Genomic DNA, 22,500 nt, shown 5'->3' with positions numbered 1-22,500 from the left:
AAAGGAGGACGTTTGGGCCTTTAAGGGTTAAAGGTGGACGTTTGGGTCTGTAAGGGTTAAAGGAGGATGTTTGGGTCTTTAAGGGTTAAAGGAGGATGTTTGGGTCTTTAAGGGTTAAAGGAGGACGTTTGGGTCTGTAAGGGTTAAAGGAGGACGTTTGGGTCTTTAAGGGTTAAAGGAGGATGTTTGGGTCTGTAAGGGTTAAAGGAGGACGTTTGGGCCTTTAAGGGTTAAAGGTGGACGTTTGGGTCTTTAAGGGTTAAAGGAGGACGTTTGGGTCTTTAAGGGTTAAAGGAGGATGTTTGGGTCTTTAAGGGTTAAAGGAGGACGTTTGGGTCTGTAAGGGTTAAAGGAGGACATTTGGGTCTGTAAGGGTTAAAGGTGGACGTTTGGGTCTTTAAGGGTTAAAGGAGGACGTTTGGGTCTTTAAGGGTTAAAGGAGGATGTTTGGGTCTTTAAGGGTTAAAGGAGGACGTTTGGGTCTGTAAGGGTTAAAGGTGGACGTTTGGGTCTGTAAGGGTTAAAGGTGGATGTTTGGGTCTTTAAGGGTTAAAGGAGGATGTTTGGGTGTTTAAGGGTTAAAGGAGGACGTTTGGGTCTTTAAGGGTTAAAGGAGGATGTTTGGGTCTGTAAGGGTTAAAGGAGGACGTTTGGGCCTTTAAGGGTTAAAGGTGGACGTTTGGGTCTGTAAGGGTTAAAGGAGGATGTTTGGGTCTTTAAGGGTTAAAGGAGGATGTTTGGGTCTTTAAGGGTTAAAGGAGGACGTTTGGGTCTGTAAGGGTTAAAGGAGGACGTTTGGGTCTTTAAGGGTTAAAGGAGGATGTTTGGGTCTGTAAGGGTTAAAGGAGGACGTTTGGGCCTTTAAGGGTTAAAGGTGGACGTTTGGGTCTTTAAGGGTTAAAGGAGGACGTTTGGGTCTTTAAGGGTTAAAGGAGGATGTTTGGGTCTTTAAGGGTTAAAGGAGGACGTTTGGGTCTGTAAGGGTTAAAGGTGGACGTTTGGGTCTGTAAGGGTTAAAGGAGGACGTTTGGGTCTTTAAGGGTTAAAGGAGGACGTTTGGGTCTTTAAGGGTTAAAGGAGGACGTTTGGGTCTTTAAGGGTTAAAGGAGGATGTTTGGGTCTTTAAGGGTTAAAGGAGGACGTTTGGGTCTGTAAGGGTTAAAGGTGGACGTTTGGGTCTGTAAGGGTTAAAGGAGGACGTTTGGGTCTTTAAGGGTTAAAGGAGAACGTTTGGGTCTTTAAGGGTTAAAGGTGGACGTTTGGGTCTGTAAGGGTTAAAGGTGGACATTTGGGTCTGTAAGGGTTAAAGGTGGACGTTTGGGTCTTTAACACAGACCAGTGTGAGTCCAGTCCAGAACCAGCCCAGCCCATGTGGACCACATGGACTGGATTATTGACCACATGTGGTTTCCATGTGTGAACAGTGTTTTCAGTCCCACTGACAGATTTTGTGTCCAAACGGACTCAGTTCATCCCTCATTCATTCAGTCAGTGAATTGAATGGCTCAGTCTGCTCCTGTTTGTCAGTGTTTCCTTCACTTGTGGATCTTTAAAGCCACACTTGTCCAAATGTCAGGAACAGAAGCTGAGCGTGCTCAGTGGAGCTTCTGTAAACCCATCCTTCCTGAATCCTCTGCATTGGCTCCAGTTTGTTCAGATGAAAACCACCTGAACCAGGATGTTCAGCTTCAGCCCAGTTCACATCCCTCCTTTGTGCATTTCTTACCTGTTGCAGTGCTGTTGTTTTCAGACAGGAGCCCTGCAGGAAAAACACAAAGGACAGCCATGAAAACAGGACAAGATTCTGATGACAAATCCAACATGTCCACATGAGTGAAGAAACAGGAAACTGAGGCTGATCAGGTTGGATCTAAATCTGTCTGAACTGTGTTTGTGCTTTGACTTTGACAAACGGCGTCTAAATACCAGAGCAGCACATGAGACGAGTGCTGCGTACCTAAACCCATGTTCAGGTTCAGGTCCGGACTCGAGTCCAGAGGTTTAGGTTCAGGTCCGGACTTATAAGTCCACTGCTCCCTACCTGAAATCTCTGATGGTATCACGTGATAGGCCCACAGAAGTTTGTTTTTTTTTCTTCATTAAATCTTTACTGAATGAAGTCGAGTACACAAACAATGTATACAACAGGAAAAGAACAGCAGCAGTTTGCCAGGGGGAATCCACTACAATCCAATGTCCAAATCAGAGCAAATACTGAAGGTTTTTACAGCCATTTGGTTCCAGATTTATGGAACAGCTTTGAATACAGTTCAACATCTTTCAGAAATAAATAATATTTGGTTTTTGTTACAGAACTTACATTTGTGAACGACAAAATTAGCAGGTAAGAGAAATAAATTATTTATAATTGTATTTTTTTTTCCTTTTTGGGGAATTTGAGCCCACAGAAGTGACACCACTGTAAGACAGGCATCAGTGTGTGTGTGGACCGCATAATAGGAGTGATCCACATGTGGATCTGTTTAGATATGAGTGATCCACATGTGGATCTGTTTAAATATGAGTGATCCACATGTGGATCTATTTAAATATGAGTGATCCACATGTGGTTCTGTTTAAATATGAGTGATCTACATGTGGTTCTGTTTAAATATGAGTGATCCACATGTGGATCTGTTTAAATATGAGTGATCCACATGTGGATCTGTTTAAATATGAGTGATCCACATGTGGATCTGTTTAGATATGAGTGATCCACATGTGGATCTGTTTAGATATGAGTGATCCACATGTGGATCTGTTTAGATATGAGTGATCCACATGTGGATCTGTTTAAATATGAGTGATCCACATGTGGTTCTGTTTAAATATGAGTGATCCACATGTGGATCTGTTTAAATATGAGTGATCCACATGTGGATCTGTTTAGATATGAGTGATCCACATGTGGATCTGTTTAGATATGAGTGATCCACATGTGGATCTGTTTAAATATGAGTGATCCACATGTGGTTCTGTTTAAATATGAGTGATCCACATGTGGATCTGTTTAAATATGAGTGATCCACATGTGGTTCTGTTTAGATATGAGTGATCCACATGTGGATCTGTTTAGATATGAGTGATCCACATGTGGATCTGTTTAAATATGAGTGATCCACATGTGGTTCTGTTTAAATATGAGTGATCCACATGTGGATCTGTTTAAATATGAGTGATCCACATGTGGATCTGTTTAAATATGAGTGATCCACATGTGGTTCTGTTTAGATATGAGTGATCCACATGTGGATCTGTTTAGATATGAGTGATCCACATGTGGATCTGTTTAAATATGAGTGATCCACATGTGGATCTGTTTAAATATGAGTGATCCACATGTGGATCTGTTTAAATATGAGTGATCCACATGTGGATCTGTTTAAATATGAGTGATCCACATGTGGATCTGTTTAGATATGAGTGATCCACATGTGGATCTGTTTAGATATGAGTGATCCACATGTGGATCTGTTTAGATACGAGTGATCCACATGTGGATCTGTTTAAATATGAGTGATCCACATGTGGTTCTGTTTAAATATGAGTGATCCACATGTGGATCTGTTTAAATATGAGTGATCCACATGTGGATCTGTTTAAATATGAGTGATCCACATGTGGTTCTGTTTAGATATGAGTGATCCACATGTGGATCTGTTTAGATATGAGTGATCCACATGTGGATCTGTTTAAATATGAGTGATCCACATGTGGTTCTGTTTAAATATGAGTGATCCACATGTGGATCTGTTTAAATATGAGTGATCCACATGTGGATCTGTTTAAATATGAGTGATCCACATGTGGATCTGTTTAGATATGAGTGATCCACATGTGGATCTGTTTAGATATGAGTGATCCACATGTGGATCTGTTTAGATATGAGTGATCCACATGTGGATCTGTTTAAATATGAGTGATCCACATGTGGTTCTGTTTAAATATGAGTGATCCACATGTGGATCTGTTTAAATATGAGTGATCCACATGTGGATCTGTTTAGATATGAGTGATCCACATGTGGATCTGTTTAGATATGAGTGATCCACATGTGGATCTGTTTAAATATGAGTGATCCACATGTGGTTCTGTTTAAATATGAGTGATCCACATGTGGATCTGTTTAAATATGAGTGATCCACATGTGGTTCTGTTTAGATATGAGTGATCCACATGTGGATCTGTTTAGATATGAGTGATCCACATGTGGATCTGTTTAAATATGAGTGATCCACATGTGGTTCTGTTTAAATATGAGTGATCCACATGTGGATCTGTTTAAATATGAGTGATCCACATGTGGATCTGTTTAGATATGAGTGATCCACATGTGGATCTGTTTAGATATGAGTGATCCACATGTGGATCTGTTTAAATATGAGTGATCCACATGTGGTTCTGTTTAAATATGAGTGATCCACATGTGGATCTGTTTAGATATGAGTGATCCACATGTGGATCTGTTTAGATATGAGTGATCCACATGTGGATCTGTTTAGATATGAGTGATCCTCATGTGGATCTGTTTAAATATGAGTGATCCACATGTGGATCTGTTTAAATATGAGTGATCCACATGTGGATCTGTTTAGATATGAGTGATCCACATGTGGATCTGTTTAAATATGAGTGATCCACATGTGGATCTATTTAAATATGAGTGATCCACATGTGGATCTGTTTAAATATGAGTGATCCACATGTGGTCCTGTTTAAATATGAGTGATCCTCATGTGGATCTATTTAAATATGAGTGATCCACATGTGGATCTGTTTAAATATGAGTGATCCACATGTGGTCCTGTTTAAATATGAGTGATCCTCATGTGGATCTATTTAAATATGAGTGATCCACATGTGGATCTGTTTAAATATGAGTGATCCACATGTGGATCTGTTTAAATATGAGTGATCCACATGTGGTCCTGTTTAAATATGAGTGATCCTCATGTTGTTCTGTTTAAATATGAGTGATCCTCATGTGGTCCTGTTTAAATATGAGTGATCCTCATGTGGATCTATTTAAATATGAGTGATCCACATGTGGATCTGTTTAAATATGAGTGATCCACATGTGGATCTGTTTAAATATGAGTGATCCACATGTGGATCTGTTTAAATATGAGTGATCCTCATGTGGATCTATTTAAATATGAGTGATCCACATGTGGATCTGTTTAAATATGAGTGATCCACATGTGGTCCTGTTTAAATATGAGTGATCCTCATGTGGATCTATTTAAATATGAGTGATCCACATGTGGATCTATTTAAATATGAGTGATCCACATGTGGTCCTGTTTAAATATGAGTGATCCTCATGTGGATCTATTTAAATATGAGTGATCCACATGTGGATCTATTTAAATATGAGTGATCCACATGTGGTCCTGTTTAAATATGAGTGATCCTCATGTGGATCTATTTAAATATGAGTGATCCACATGTGGATCTGTTTAAATATGAGTGATCCACATGTGGTCCTGTTTAAATATGAGTGATCCTCATGTGGATCTATTTAAATATGAGTGATCCACATGTGGATCTGTTTAAATATGAGTGATCCACATGTGGTCCTGTTTAAATATGAGTGATCCTCATGTGGATCTGTTTAAATATGAGTGATCCACATGTGGTCCTGTTTAAATATGAGTGATCCTCATGTGGATCTATTTAAATATGAGTGATCCACATGTGGATCTGTTTAAATATGAGTGATCCACATGTGGATCTGTTTAAATATGAGTGATCCACATGTGGTCCTGTTTAAATATGAGTGATCCTCATGTGGATCTATTTAAATATGAGTGATCCACATGTGGATATGTTTAAATATGAGTGATCCACATGTGGTCCTGTTTAAATATGAGTGATCCTCATGTGGATCTATTTAAATATGAGTGATCCACATGTGGATCTGTTTAAATATGAGTGATCCACATGTGGTCCTGTTTAAATATGAGTGATCCTCATGTGGATCTATTTAAATATGAGTGATCCACATGTGGATCTGTTTAAATATGAGTGATCTACATGTGGTCCTCTTTAAATATGAGTGATCCTCATGTGGATCTATTTGAATATGAGTGATCCACATGTGGACCTTTTTAAATATGAGTGATCCACATGTGGATCTATTTAAATATGAGTGATCCACATGTGGATCTGTTTAAATATGAGTGATCCACATGTGGTCCTGTTTAAATATGAGTGATCCTCATGTGGTTCTGTTTAAATATGAGTGATCCTCATGTGGTTCTGTTTAAATATGAGTGATCCACATGTGGTTCTGTTTAAATATGAGTGATCCTCATGTGGTCCTGTTTAAATATGAGTGATCCACATGTGGATCTGTTTAAATATGAGTGATCCTCATGTGGTTCTGTTTAAATATGAGTGATCCTCATGTGGTTCTGTTTAAATATGAGTGATCCTCATGTGGATCTATTTAAATATGAGTGATCCACATGTGGTTCTGTTTAAATATGAGTGATCCTCATGTGGTCCTGTTTAAATATGAGTGATCCACATGTGGTCCTGTTTAAATATGAGTGATCCTCATGTGGTTCTGTTTAAATATGAGTGATCCTCATGTGGATCTGTTTAAATATGAGTGATCCACATGTGGTTCTGTTTAAATATGAGTGATCCTCATGTGGTTCTGTTTAAATATGAGTGATCCTCATGTGGATCTGTTTAAATATGAGTGATCCTCATGTGGATCTGTTTAAATATGAGTGATCCACATGTGGTTCTGTTTAAATATGAGTGATCCTCATGTGGTCCTGTTTAAATATGAGTGATCCACATGTGGTCCTGTTTAAATATGAGTGATCCTCATGTGGTTCTGTTTAAATATGAGTGATCCTCATGTGGATCTGTTTAAATATGAGTGATCCTCATGTGGTCCTGTTTAAATATGAGTGATCCACATGTGGTCCTGTTTAAATATGAGTGATCCTCATGTGGTTCTGTTTAAATATGAGTGATCCTCATGTGGATCTGTTTAAATATGAGTGATCCACATGTGGTTCTGTTTAAATATGAGTGATCCTCATGTGGTTCTGTTTAAATATGAGTGATCCTCATGTGGATCTGTTTAAATATGAGTGATCCTCATGTGGATCTGTTTAAATATGAGTGATCCACATGTGGTTCTGTTTAAATATGAGTGATCCTCATGTGGATCTGTTTAAATATGAGTGATCCACATGTGGTTCTGTTTAAATATGAGTGATCCTCATGTGGTTCTGTTTAAATATGAGTGATCCTCATGTGGATCTGTTTAAATATGAGTGATCCTCATGTGGATCTGTTTAAATATGAGTGATCCACATGTGGTTCTGTTTAAATATGAGTGATCCTCATGTGGTCCTGTTTAAATATGAGTGATCCACATGTGGTCCTGTTTAAATATGAGTGATCCTCATGTGGTTCTGTTTAAATATGAGTGATCCTCATGTGGATCTGTTTAAATATGAGTGATCCTCATGTGGTCCTGTTTAAATATGAGTGATCCACATGTGGTCCTGTTTAAATATGAGTGATCCTCATGTGGTTCTGTTTAAATATGAGTGATCCTCATGTGGATCTGTTTAAATATGAGTGATCCACATGTGGATCTGTTTAAATATGAGTGATCCACATGTGGATCTGTTTAAACTGGGGGATCTGTGCGTGGAACAGACCGACCCAGGACACGCTGGTTGGATTCTCTCCTGGAGCTGGTGGATGTGTGTGGGCAGTGGGCTGTCTGGGCTCCTCTGCTGAATCGGGGGTCCAGGTCCAGGTCATGGGGTCAGTAGGGTACGGATCCGGGACAACATAAGATGAGTGATGGATCCCCATGCGGTCATATTTCAGTGTGCTTCAGAGTGTCAGTCTGTGAGTTTGACCATAAATCAGCGGTGCTGACAGTGTCTGTGACTCTCTGTCTTGCATTCTTGGTTCATTGTTTTGCCCTTTGCCTTTTCAGGACTCCTGACGTTCCTCTACTAACACATGCTATGATGCTATGGCAACAGTTACCAAACATTGGGGCTATCAGACGCCTATTATAATTTCCAGGCCTATGTTCCTGAACTGAAACTCCTCCAAACGTAGGCCCAAACTCCCCAGCTGTTATTTGGCCTCCACACATCTCCGTCAGTGCGGCTGAGGCAGCATGTGGGCTTGTCTCTGTGTCGTGGTGGCGTCTCCAGTGCCTTGTGATGTTTGACGTTCCCCCAGCGACCTGGATCTGTTTCCCACAGTTTGCACTTTGCTTTATCTAAAGGCAGCTTCGTCACATGGTCCCACACTTTACTGTTGGTGCGTCGCAGCGTTGTGTTCACCTGACCTGTGATCTGATCCAATATGGCGACCGTACGTAAGCGCTAGTTTGTTTTGCAAGTCCAGTACCGGTTCCTGACATTCCGTTTTTTTTGGACTTGAACCGAAATGTTTTTACAAGTCCAGAACCGGTCCATCGTACCGGTACACAGCACTACATGTGACACAGACGAAGGCTCAAATACAAATATATGACATGAATGAACAGCAGCAGATGAACAACGACAAGATGAAACTGACACATTTAGGTCGAGCAGGATCAGTTACACACTAGGGATGTAACGATTACTGGTATAACGATAAACCGCGGTAAAATTCCCGACGGTTAGTATTACTGTTTAAATTCTAATTATCATGATAACTGTGTTTGATTACCACACTTTGAAAAGTCACAGTACTGCACATTTACTGGATCATTGTGCTACTTATTTACATTTATTTTATTCATTTTCTTGCCAATTTTGGTCAGTTTTTATTGATTTTATCTCATTTTTTGTTCATTTTCATTGATTTTGCTGCTTATGTTTGTGCATTTGTGTCCAATTTGTTCCGTAGTTTGTTCATTTGTTGCTTATATTCAACATTTTTATTAAGTTTGTTTACATCTATCTGTCTATCTATCTATCTATGAAAAAGAAACTAAAACAACTGAAACTTGATCTGGAAAATGGTCAAACAATGGCCATACGGTGCCACCTTTATTGCACATTTGTATGTTTGATGTTTGCATGTTAATATTTGAACATTTCTGCCAACAAAAAGTACATTGTGCCTATTATTTTATTTTATTTTTATTATTATTTTCAAAATACAACTTGGTTACATTATTTCAGTGTGTGTATAACTATAAATACAGCGATAATAATGATAACCGTGATAATTAATTTAATTTGATTCTGATTTGAATTGGTAAAGCACTTTGTGACTCTGTCTGTGAAAAGTGCTCTATAAATAAAATTTACTTACTTACTTAATTTTGGCCACAATAACCGTGTTATGAAATTTTCATATCGTTACATCCCTATTACACACAAATACTGTTGTGTTTCTGAAGCAATTTACCACCATTTATTCGAATATGATCCCCTGTGTTCATTAAAGCTCAGAATAAATTCAAAGGTTCTTCTATAAAAACAGATCAAACTGAATAAACAGTGTCTTTTTCAGTCCAATCTGTCCTGAACTGAACACAAACCCAGCGTGTCCATCCACTGGCACTGATCCAACTGCATGGGTTTATTAGTTCTGATTCAATTTCATTCAGTTTGAGGCTTATTTTGTTCATGTTGCTGATTACTTTCGTCCATTTGTTATTCATTTTGTTCATTTTATTGATCACTGTATCTATTTTCTTGCTTATTATTATTATTATTTTTTTACATAATTCCAATTTTTTTTTTTTTTGCATATTTTTTCAAGTCACTTGTTATTTTAGTACATTTTTTGTTCATTTTATATATTATTCAATAAAAAAAAATCCCAGTGTGTCCGTCCACTGTCATTGATCCGATTCCATGGGTTTTGACTGGAGAATCAATGTTGGAGAAGATGACAGTGTTTCCATGGTAACTACAGGGCCTTTGAACATCCAAATATGGTGACATCTGATGACAATGAAAAGATGAAGAACTGTATTTGACACTAATTATTGACATGGATTGATAGGATTAATGGATCAACAGGAATTAAACAGTTTAGATCAGTAGAAGGTTTAGGTTAAAGGAGGACGTTTGGGTCTGTAAGGGTTAAAGGTGAAGGGGGAGAACAAGGAAGAAAGAATAAAAAAAAATCAACAATAAGAACCATGGTGATAATTACAATGGAAACAAAAACTAGAACTAGAACTGAGTAAAACTGGGCAGAAGAAAAAGAAAGAAAGAAAGAAAGAAAGAAAGAAAGAAAGAAAGAAAGAAAGAAAGAAAGAAAATTACTGTAAAATAAATAAGACCTATGAAATGATGAATATAAGAAAACCTGAACAGAATATGATAAACAACAACTGCCCAAATAACACCAGAACCAAATCCAGCCAACATCAGCTGTTCACATGAATCTGCTGTGACAGAGTGACTGCATCAGAGGAAAGAAAGAGAACAAGGAAAGAGACTGAGACTGAAGAACACAGACATGGAACCACAACCACACCCCCTCCAAGGACCAGGGGCCCACAAAGAGGGCCCCAAGGACCAGCAACCGCACCCCCTCCAAGGACCAGGGACCCACAAAGAGGGCCCCAAGGACCAGCAACCGCACCCAACTTTATGGACAACAGTGGAAAAGGATTTCTCACCTGAACAAATGACACCAGCGTCCTCAACGTGTCCACAGTTTTCTGTTCCAAATCCTGGGTGTGGACACTCAGTCAGAGAACTCTCACTTCCTGAACAGGCCACATCATCGAGCCAGATATGACCAGAACCTGGACCAAAGTGGGCGGAGCCTGGGGCACTCACTGCTGTCCCACAGTTCATCTGTCTACAAACCACCTGAGCATCATTTAAGTCCCATCTATCATCACAGACTGTTCCCCAGGTACCACCATGGAAGACCTCAACCCTACCAGAGCACCGAGTAGAACCAGGACCAACCAGTCTGATGTGATCTGTAGGAACAGAAAACACATATTTACCAAACATTTAAAGGTCTTTGATTAAAACAAACAAGTTTAGCCTAAATTAAAAATGTTTGATGAACATCAGTTAAACAGTCACTGTTATTTTCCAATCTTAACTCACATTACAATGAAACACACACATACTGTAAAATAGAACTTCTGGTTTCAACGTAAAAATATGAGTAAAAGGGCTGCCTTAAATTTTTATGTCAAATGAAAAAACAGAACTCGTTCTGTTAACGTAACGTCGTGTTGTCTCAATGAAATATCCTTTCTTGTGTTTACGTCTGTCTTTGTTTTTGGACACAGATTTGTTCATTAGTTCAACTTGTTTTTAAGTTGTTTGAAGAAAAAAAAAAAAAATCCAGTTGAATTAAAAAGTGCATGATGTAGACCAGGGCTGTCCAGTCCTGGTCCTCCAGAGCTACTATCCTGCATGTTTTAGATGGATCCCTCTTCCAGCACACCTGACGGTCGTTCTCAGACTTCTGCAGAGTTTGATGATAGGCTTAATCTTCTATCCAAGATGGTGCCATGTACGGACGCCTCAGTGCTTTGCTCCATAGTTTTTGTCTGTTTTTGCTTATTTGTAGCGTCTTAAGCTGTCCTTTCATCATCCAAAACACTTGGGAACAACTTTTAAGGACTGAACATTCATCCAGCCACACTTTTTTGCCTCTTTCCACAGAATCCGGCTTTTTCTCTGAACTTTTAGCTGGAGGAGAGGCGGTTCTCTATGGGATGTTCAGGAGACGCAGACGGGGCAAACGAGCCGGCGCGCTCGTTAAGCTCAGACTCACACTGCGCTCCCGTCTGTTCATCTGGCAAACGTCCGCTCCCTGAACAACAAGATGGACGAACTGTTGCTTCTTAACAGCAGAAATACGGACTTTTGCAGATCAGCCGCCCTGTGTTTCAATGAAACCTGGCTCAGTGAACACATCCCGGACACCAGATTACATCTGTCGGGTTTCCATCTTCTCCAAGCGGACCGCGTAACGGAGCTCTGAGGGAAGACGAGGGGAGGCGGAATCTGCTTCTTTATTAACGAAGGTTGGTGTATGGATGTCACAGTGTTGAAGAAATTTTGCAGTCCCCACTTGGAATCTTTTTTCATTAACTGTAAGCCGTTTTATTCACTGCGAGAGTTTTCCTCATTTATTCTGGTTGGGGTTTACATTCCACCTCAGGTCTGTGTCAGTGAGGCTTTACATCACCTGGCTGACCAGATAACTGATATGGAGAGAAAACATCCAGACTCTCTGCTCATTGTTCTTGGGGACTTTAACAGAGCAAACCTCAGCAGTGAATTGCCAAGATACAGACAGCATGTAAAATGTCCCACCAGGGACAAAACCCCTTCGGACCACTGTTACACCATTTTAAAGGATGCATATCGTTCTGTCCCCCATGCAGCCTTGGGGTTCTCTGATCACTGCATGGTTCATCTTTTCCCTACCTGCAGGCAGCAATTCACATCTGCTAAGCCTGTAGTGAAGACAGTGAAGAGATGGACCACTGAGTCAAAGCTGGAGCTCCAGGCCTGCTTTGACTGCACTGACTGAAGTGTTTTTGAGGCTGCTGCCACAGACCTCAACGAACTCACTGACACTGTGACATCCTACACTAGCTTTTGTGAGGACGTGTGTGCTGACCAAAACGTTCTGCACATACAAGAACAATAAACCCTGGTTCACTGCAAAACTCAGGTCGCTTTGTCGGGCCAAGGAGGAGGCCTACACAAGTGGGGACAGAGTCCTGTACAACCAGACCAGGAACACACTGACAAAGGAGATCAAAGTGACACAGAGGTGCTACTCTGAGAAGCTGAAAAACGGGTTCTCAGCAAACGAGCCTGCTTCCGTGTGGACAGGTCTACAGGACATCAATGGCTACAGGAGATCTACCCCTCACATTGCAGCGAGCTGTGAACTGGCTGACGACCCGAATACCTTTTACTGCAGGTTTGAGAAGCCAGCTTTCACACCCATCCCCCGCACCATCACCAATCAACTCTCACCTTCCCCTGTCAAACCCCCACCAACACTTACGATCTGTGAAGAGGATGTGAGTCAGCTCTTCAGGAGACAAAAGACCAGGAAAGCTCCAGGCCCAGACAGGGTATCACCCTCCTGTCTGAAGGTCTGTGCTGATCAGCTGGCCCCCATCTTCAGCCAGATCTTCAACAGATCACTGGAGCTGTGTGAAGGCCCCTCCTGCTTCAAACGCTCCACAATAATCCCAGTTCCCAAGAAAACATCTGTCAGGACTAAACAACTACAGGCCCGTGGCCCTGACATCTGTGGTCATGAAGTCCTTTGAGAGACTGTTGCCACCTGAAGGACATCACAGGACCCCTGCTGGACCCCCTGCAGTTTGCCTACCGGGCAAACAGGTCAGTGGATGATGCAGTCAACATGGGTCTGCACTACATCCTGCAACACCTCGACTCCCCCGGTACATATGCAGGGATCCTGTTTGTGGACTTCAGCTCAGCATTCAACACCATCAGCCCAGACATCCTCCACCATGAACTCACCCAGCTCACCGTTCCAGCCTCCAACTGCCATTGGATCACAAACTTCCTAATAAATAGGAGACAGCAGGTGAGGTTAGTAAAATTCACATCCAGTACTCGGACAACCAGCACAGGCGCTCCCCAGGGATATGTGCTCTCCCCACTGCTCTTCTCCCTCTCTACACAAATGACTGCACCTCAGCTGATCCATCTGTCAAACTCCTGAAGTTTGCAGACGATACAACGGTCATAAGGCCCCATCCGGGACGGTGATGAGTTTGCATACCGACGGGAGGTGGAACAGCTGGTCCTCTGGTATGGTCACAACAACCTGGAGCTGAACACACTCAAAACAGTGGAGATGACAGTGGAGTTCAGGAGTAGCCCCCCTAAACTGGCCCCCATCACAATCCACAACAACATGGTGACTACTGTGGAAACCTTCAGGTTCCTGGGATCCACCATCTCCCAGGATCTGAAGTGGACTTCCAACATAGTCACAATTACCAAGAAAGTCCAGCAGAGGATGGACTTCCTGCGCCAACTCAGGAAGTTCAACCTGCCCCAGGAGCTGCTGATCCAGTTCTACACCGCAATAATCCAGTCTGTTCTCTGCACGTCCATCACCATCTGGTTTGGATCAACCACTAATCAGGACAAGAACAGACTGAAACGGACAATCAGGACTGCAGAGAAGATCATTGGTGCTGATCTGCCCTCCATTCAGGACTTACACCTCCAGACTCAGGAAAGGGGCAGGAAACATGTCTGCAGACCCCTCACACCCCGGTCACAACCTCTTTGAACTTCTTCCCTCCCGCAGGCGATACAGATCACTGTACACCAAAACAGCCAGACACAGGAACAGTGTTTTCCCCCAGGCCGTCACTGATGAACACTTCATGACCCATCCAGTGTCAGTGCCCCCCGACAGAAATTCGCCCCTCACAATCTTATACTGTTGCACTCTGTATAAACTGTCTAATCTGCACTCTGTAAAAAGGAAAAAAACTGTATTTGCACTGCAGTAATATATATATATATATATATATATATATATATATATATATATATATATATATATATATATATATATACACACACACAAATATACATTTTTTACCAAACTGTATTCCTGTACATACCCACTCACTGTATAAATACTTCAATTTGCACTTTTCTGTACATACTACATTGTAAAACCCACTGTAAATAATATATACATATACATATATTTTTAATAGACCGGACCCACCGACTGTATAAAAGCTCAAATTTGCACTCTGTACATATCACCTTGTAAATCCACTGTAAATCTACACCCATTGTTGTCTTCGTCTCCAGTGGACAGTTTGTCTGTATCATGTCTTGGTCCACAGGTTGTCTGGGTTCATGTTGGAATTGTTGTGAGCATTGTAAAAACCGAAGCCAAATTCCTTGTATGTGTTCACATACTTGGCTAATAAAGCTGATTCTGATTTAAAACATGCAGGACAGTAGCTCTAGAGGACCAGGACTGGACACCCCTGGTGTAGACGGATGTTTACTAGTTTGGTTAATTCACATCTGTTATTACATCTCATCAGTCATGACTGGTGTTGGAGTCGAACCCACAACCTTCTTGTTAGGATGCACCTGTACTAATGACTGTACCACCTGTCCTGTTCAAGCCATAATTCTCTATGTTTTTTATTTCTTTAAAAATCACTATCTCACCTAGTCATTTAAAAGCTGACCAAGACAAAACTGAAAACGTAATAATAATAATAATAATAATAATAATAATAATAATAATAATAATAATAATCATAATCATAATCATAATCATAATCATAATCATAATAATAGTAACTGAGCATGTAGTCGGGCAGTGGAAGGAATACTTTGAGGAGCTCCTCAATCCCACCAACACATGGAGGAACACATGTAGGAAACGGAGCTGAGAGACCAGGAGACAGATGGACCACTCTTCGGGGCAGAAGTTGCAGAGGTAGTGGAACTACTCTGCATCGGTGGAGCTGGGGGGGTTGATGAGATCCACCCTGGGTATCTCAAGGCTCTGGATGTTATAGGAATGTCATGGCTGACACGCCTCTGCAACACTGTGTGGACATCAGGGGCGGTGCCTTTGGAGTGGCGAACCGGGGTGGTGGTCCCCATCTTTAAGAATGGGGACCAGAGGGTGTGTTCCAACTATAGGGGGATCCCACTCCTCAGCCTCCTGGGTAAGGTCTACACCAGGGTACAGGAGAAGAGGGTACGGTCGACAGCTGAACCTCAGATCCAGGAGGAGCAGTTCGGTTTTCATCCTGGACCTGGAACCGTGGACCAGCTCTTTACCCTTGCTAGGGTGCTGGGGGGGGGCATGGGAGTTTACCCATCCAGTCCACATGTGTTTGTGGATCTGGAGTAGGTTTATGACCGTGTCCCCAGGGGGATCCTGTGGGGGGTGCTCCAGGAGTACAGGGTGGATGGCCTCTTGTTAGCGGCCGTTCAGTCCATGTACTAAAGGAGTGCCAGCCTGGTCCACGTAGCCGACAGTAAGTCGGACCTGTTCCCGGTGAGGGTTGGACTCCACCAGTGCTGCCCTTTGTCACCAGTTCTGTTCAGAACTTTTATTATAATTTTATTTGTGGATTTTCAACATCATAACATGGATGCATCATACAGTGTGTACATTTGTACTGTCCTTCTAAACATAAGTCCCACCCCCAACTTAGATAGAAACATAAACATGTAAATATAAATATAAATATAAATATAAATATAAATATAAATATAAATATAAATATAAATATAAATCTACCCAAAGACATCAGGAATATGAACAGGAGGCACATAGCATCCACACAAATTCTAGATGTGAAACCAGTGAAACCTCTTGTTCCTGTTCATACAGTCACTAATCATCTTTAACCAGGTGGTGATCACATACTGAGTCCCAGCTCCACTTGATCTGTTCAGAATAAACCACATCGGCACAAGCATCTCATGAGGAAAGGTCCAAGTATTGTATTCCAACTTTATGGACAACAGTGGAAAAGGATTTCTCACCTGAACAAATGACACCAGCGTCCTCAACGTGTTCACAGTTTTCTGTTCCAAATCCTGGGTGTGGACACTCAGTCAGAGAACTCTCACTTCCTGAACAGGCCACATCATCGAGCCAGATTGGACCAGAACCGTGACCAAAGTGGGCGGAGCCTGGGGCACTCAGCGCCGTCCCACAGTTCATCTGTCTACAAACCACCTGAGCATCATTTAAGTCCCATCCATCATCACAGACTGTTCCCCAGGTACCACCATGGAAGACCTCAACCCTACCAGAGCACCGAGTAGAACCAGAACCAACCAGTCTGATCTGAACTCCTGTCAGATACAAAACATCACATACATAGAATATTAGATTAAATATTTGACCCAGTGTGAACTGAAATGGAACACAGGATAATGGACTGACCTGCAGCAGGTAAAGAGGAGGTGAAGAGGAGACACACTGAAAAAAGAAAAAAACATGACATGATTTATTACAGTTTTTACTGTCATATTCACACACATTTAGGCCCAACCCCAGTTCAGTCCTTGGCTCCTCCCCCTTGGCCCCTCCCCCTCAGCCCTTGCACTTGACACTACTCCTTGAAATGCAGTTGTAAGGGGTAGTGGTTGAAACATTCCCCTCTGAAATGGGACAACCCTTCATCAGTCATCGCTGCTTCTATAAACAGATGTTCTCCATGTGGTCAGCAGCTGGAACCGTCTGTGTTCCATGGGCTTTGGACGTCTGTTTACACAGAAAGACGATCTAGAACACTTTGAAACAGCATTAAACGGACGACCAAATGATTCAGTCTGTTTTTGTCAGGGTTTGTTTGTTTGTTTGTTTGTTTGTTTGTTTGTTTGTTTGTTAGCAAGATAGCTCAAAAAGTTATGGATGGATTTTTATAAAATTTTCAGGATATGTTGATACTGGAACAAGGAACAAATGATTACATTTTGGTGGTGGTGGGGGGGGGGGCAGATCTGCCTTGGTGGAGGTCTTTCCTCTCTGAGTGCTTTTCTAGTTTCTGGAGTAAATCTGTCCATTTGTGTGTTTCTTTGGTCACTGCTGCTCTGTTTTGTAGTGATGTGTCGGTCACAAACGAAACGGCTCTGAGAGCCGGCTCTTTGACGTGAACGACGGGAGGCGGCTCCTGAGTGGGAGCCGCTTTTTTTTTTCTCTCTCGCTTTTTTTTTTCCTCCAAGCCACATTTGATTGGTCAATATATGTGTGGTGTCGTCTGTCTGCACTGAGCAGAGGGGAGAGGGGCGGAGTTACACACACAGCAGAGGGGAGAGGGGCGGAGTTACACACACAGCAGAGGGGAGAGGGGCGGAGTTACACACACAGCAGAGGGGAGAGGGGCGGAGTTACACACACAACAGAGGGGAGAGGGGCGGAGTTACACACACAGCAGAGGGGAGAGGGGCGGAGTTACACATACAGCAGAGGGGAGAGGGGCGGAGTTACACACACAGCAGAGGGCAGAGGGGCAGAGTTACACACACAGCAGAGGGCAGAGGGGCGGAGTTACACACAGAAGAGGGCAGAGGGGCGGAGTTACACACACAGCAGGGGGCAGAGGGGCGGAGTTACACACACAGCAGAGGGGAGAGGGGCGGAGTTACACACACAGCAGAGGGGAGAGGGGCGGAGTTACACACACAGCAGAGGGCAGAGGGGCGGAGTTACACACACAGCAGAGGGCAGAGGGGTGGAGTTACACACACAGCAGAGGGGAGAGGGGCGGAGTTACACACACAGCAGAGGGCATAGGGTTAGGGTTAGAGGGGAGAGGGGCGGAGTTACACACACAGCAGAGGGGAGAGGGGTGGAGTTACACACAGCAGGGGGCACAGGGGCGGAGTTACACACAACAGAGGGGAGAGGGGCGGAGTTACACACACAACAGAGGGGAGAGGGGCGGAGTTACACACAGCAGAGGGGAGAGGGGCAGAGTTACACACACAACAGAGGGGAGAGGGGCGGAGTTACACACAGCAGAGGGGAGAGGGGTGGAGTTACACACTCAGCAGAGGGGAGAGGGGCGGAGTTACACACACAACAGAAGGCAGAGGGGCGGAGTTACACACACAGCAGAGGACAGAGGGGCGGAGTTACACACAGCAGAGGGCAGAGAGGCGGAGTTAGACACACAGCAGAGGGGAGAGGGGCGGAGTTACACACACAGCAGAGGGCAGAGGGGCGGAGTTACACACACAGCAGAGGGCAGAGGGGCGGAGTTACACACAGCAGAGGGGAGGAGTTACACACACAGCAGAGGGGAGAGGGGCGGAGTTAGACACACAGCAGAGGGCAGAGGGGCGGAGTTACACACACAGCAGAGGGCAGAGGGGTGGAGTTACACACACAGCAGAGGGAAAAGAGGCGGAGTTACACACACAACAGAGGGGAGGGGGCGGAGTTACACACACAGCGGAGGGGAGAGGGGCGGAGTTACACACACAGCAGAGGGGAGAGGGGCGGAGTTACACACACAACAGAGGGGAGAGGGGTGGAGTTACACACAGCGGAAGGCAGAGGGGCGGAGTTACACACACAGCAGAGGACAGAGGGGCGGAGTTACACACACAACAGAGGGGAGAGGGGTGGAGTTACACATAGCAGAAGGCAGAGAGGCGGAGTTAGACACACAGCAGAGAGGAGAGGGGCGGAGTTACACACACAGCAGAGGGCAGAGGGGCGGAGTTACAGACACAGCAGAGGGCAGAGGGGCGGAGTTACACACACAGCAGAGGGCAGAGGGGCGGAGTTACACACGCAGCAGAGGGCAGAGGGGCGGAGTTACACACACAGCAACCACACAAACAAAAGGGAGGGAGACGACAGAGAGAGAGCAGGACCACAACACAAACGGACTGGAAAGGAAAAAAAAATATGAGAAAATGAGTGACAACAGGAAACGCAGCAAAATCTGGACACATTTCAATGACACTGAACAAACTAAGGCAGAATGTAGAGAGTGCACGACCAAAAACTCCTATAGAGCTGGTTCCACAAACAACCTGCAGACACATGAGAAGTGTTCATCCATCAGAGCAACTGGAAGAAAAAAGACAAACAAGTGAAGGAGATCTGAATGAAGGTGTGAGTGAGTCTACTGCAACTGTTACTGCTACTGCAGGATCGACAGCATGACTGAGAAACAGACAAGTCTGAAAGAGTCCAAAGTAAGGAAAGGTCATTTGGAAATAGTCCAGAGTTTCTGTTTGCACTGTAGAATTTATTTTTTTTTATCACTGTGTACAGTGTGTAAATAAAAGTGTATTTATATAATAAACATTTGATATAGTGCATGTTTTTTTTACATTAGTAATTCATATTGTGAATAATTTTACATTATTGTTGGTAATAAATTAATTTAAGCAGCAAAAAATCTGAAGAGGCACTAGGGAGCCGAAAGAGCCGGTTCTTTTTAGTGAACCGAGCCAAAAGAGCCGGTTCTCTAAAAAGAACTGGAATTCCCATCACTACTGTTTGTCTGTGTTTACCTCCATCTGACTCATGAGTGGAACTGAATTATGGCAGATTTCTCAGACCCCTGTGTTTGTAGTGTGGTCCTGAAAAATCTCCGTTTGGAGGGTCAAACAGCCCTCCGCCTTAGCCCCTCCCCCTTAGCGCCTCCCCTCTGACTCATCGATAATCGGGACACCCCTACCCCTTCAAGTGAACGCACAAAATGGAGGGGTAGGGCTAAGGGGGAGGGGCCAAGGGGTGAACTGGGATTGGACCTAGTGTTTCAGTTCAACATATCATTTCCATGTTCTACTCTTTCGAATGAACTCTAATCCAATCAGACCGAACCATCGACCACAACAGTTCCTCTACAGTGACTCATGCTGCCGTGTCCATAACCTACTGTGATGATAGACAGCTGTGGCACTCAGTGGACAATGAATGACAAAACACATCCTACAGGAATGAGGAAATGAAATATATACATTTCGTTCATATATTGCTTTCAAAATATGAACTTCCTCAGGCTGTAGAAAGTACAAGTTTTGGCTTTTTTTAATTCAATAATTGCTGATATTGGAAACATCATAATGCAATTTTTTTTTTCAGATACATTTTTTAAACTTTTTATGGAATGTCTTTTGCAGCGGACAGTTGTTTTTTGTTTTGTTTGTATTTTTGTCTAAAGCTGTGAACCTGTTGTCCAGTGGTGGACAGTAAACCCATGTGTGGGTCTGAGGAGGTTCACTGGAGCAGATCCCAGATCAGTCCACCTTCTACAGCTAACATCATCCTTTAGTTCAGGGGGGTCAAACATGCGTCCCCCCAAAGGTTCCAGTCCGACCCCTGGGATGAATTTACAAAGTGTCTAAATTCCACAGTCCAGGCTGTGGAACTCATTTTAGAGTCGGTTCCACATCCAGACCAATCTGATCTGCAGTCCAATAAGAACAGCAGAAGAACCCACAGAAGAACCACTGCAGATTTACTACTGGGTTTGATGGAGAAAATAATCTGACATTATGTCTGTAAAGAATGACAACTGCAAAGTGCAAAAAATAACATGAAATTATGAAAATATTTAGTTGTATATGTTTGATATGTTTGTATGGAAGTTGTATATATCTTTATTAATATGGATATTTATGTAATATATATGTTTTATAGATTTGTGTAGATGTAGTACACACACACACACACACACACACACACACACCAGTGCAGATATGTTCAAATAACACAGAAAAAGACTGAGAACAGGAAGTAAAAGAGCAAGTGTGGGGATGTTAGGACACACACACATACACACATATACACACACACATACACGTATACACACACACGCACAAACACGCATATACACGTATACACACATACATACACAAACACACAGACACGTATACACACACACACACACACACACACACACACATACACAGACTGAACACAGGAGGAGCAGGAAGTCAAAGGGGCGGGGCTATCACAGGGAGCCATCCACACCAGGGGGCAGGCTCCGCCCCCACACACCAGCACCACCAACCCAGAGCCACATCCTGATGAGAGAGAGAGAGAGAGAGGGAGAGAGAGAGAGAGGGACAAAGCACCAGCACATGTGGGCGGCAGGGACCCCCACCCCACCAGGGAGGAGCAGACCCCAAGAAGGAAGCACAGCCCCCCCCTGGTGTGGAGGACCCCCCCCTCCGAAGAAAGACTGGAGAATAGAAATATACAAGAGGAGAAAGACCAAACACAAGCACTGGAGAAAAGAATCTAAATATAAGACATAAATAAATAAATAAATAACTAGTAAGTAAATAAATAAAAAAATAAAATATCATATCATAAATTTTACATATATATATATATATATATATATATATATATATATATATATATATATATACATATCATAATCATAAATAGTGAGTATTTTAGTGAGTGTGAATGTTTGTACAGTGACTCAGTTTAGTGCCGTCATTCTGGGTTCATTTTATAAACTCTATAAATAAACGACATTTATTCAAATACACTGATATTTAACTATTATATTATTTGTCATATTCTAAACACACAGTGTATAAATTAATAAATGCATATATCTGTGCAAAATACATGTGAATATAATGTTAATGTTATTTGTATGTTGTAAATATTGTAAATAAATGTAATGTCAGATAACACAACTAAATCGACTCCTAAAGTCAGTTTGAGCCTCATTTCCATCATGACAGACACATGACCATCAGCACACGCTATGACTGATATCAAACACACCCCTGACCCGTCTGTAACCAGGGAGACGAAGAGTCTCCATGGTTACCATGTCCAGCCTTCCTCTTACCTCTGACCCAGAAGGACATCCAGATGATCCTCAGTCTGTGGTCCATGTCCAGTCCTGTGCTGGTCTCTTCTGTCAGTGGTCCGTCTTCACTGTCTCTGTCTCTGTTCAGAACATCAGTCTGTGCCTCATTCTTATCTCCTCATCTCTGCTGTGGTTAGTGTTCTGCATCGCACGCCTTC

Source organism: Sphaeramia orbicularis, unplaced genomic scaffold (assembly GCF_902148855.1).
Source record: "Sphaeramia orbicularis unplaced genomic scaffold, fSphaOr1.1, whole genome shotgun sequence".
Taxonomy (NCBI): Eukaryota; Metazoa; Chordata; class Actinopteri; order Kurtiformes; family Apogonidae; genus Sphaeramia; species Sphaeramia orbicularis.
This window is presented reverse-complemented; position numbering follows the sequence as displayed.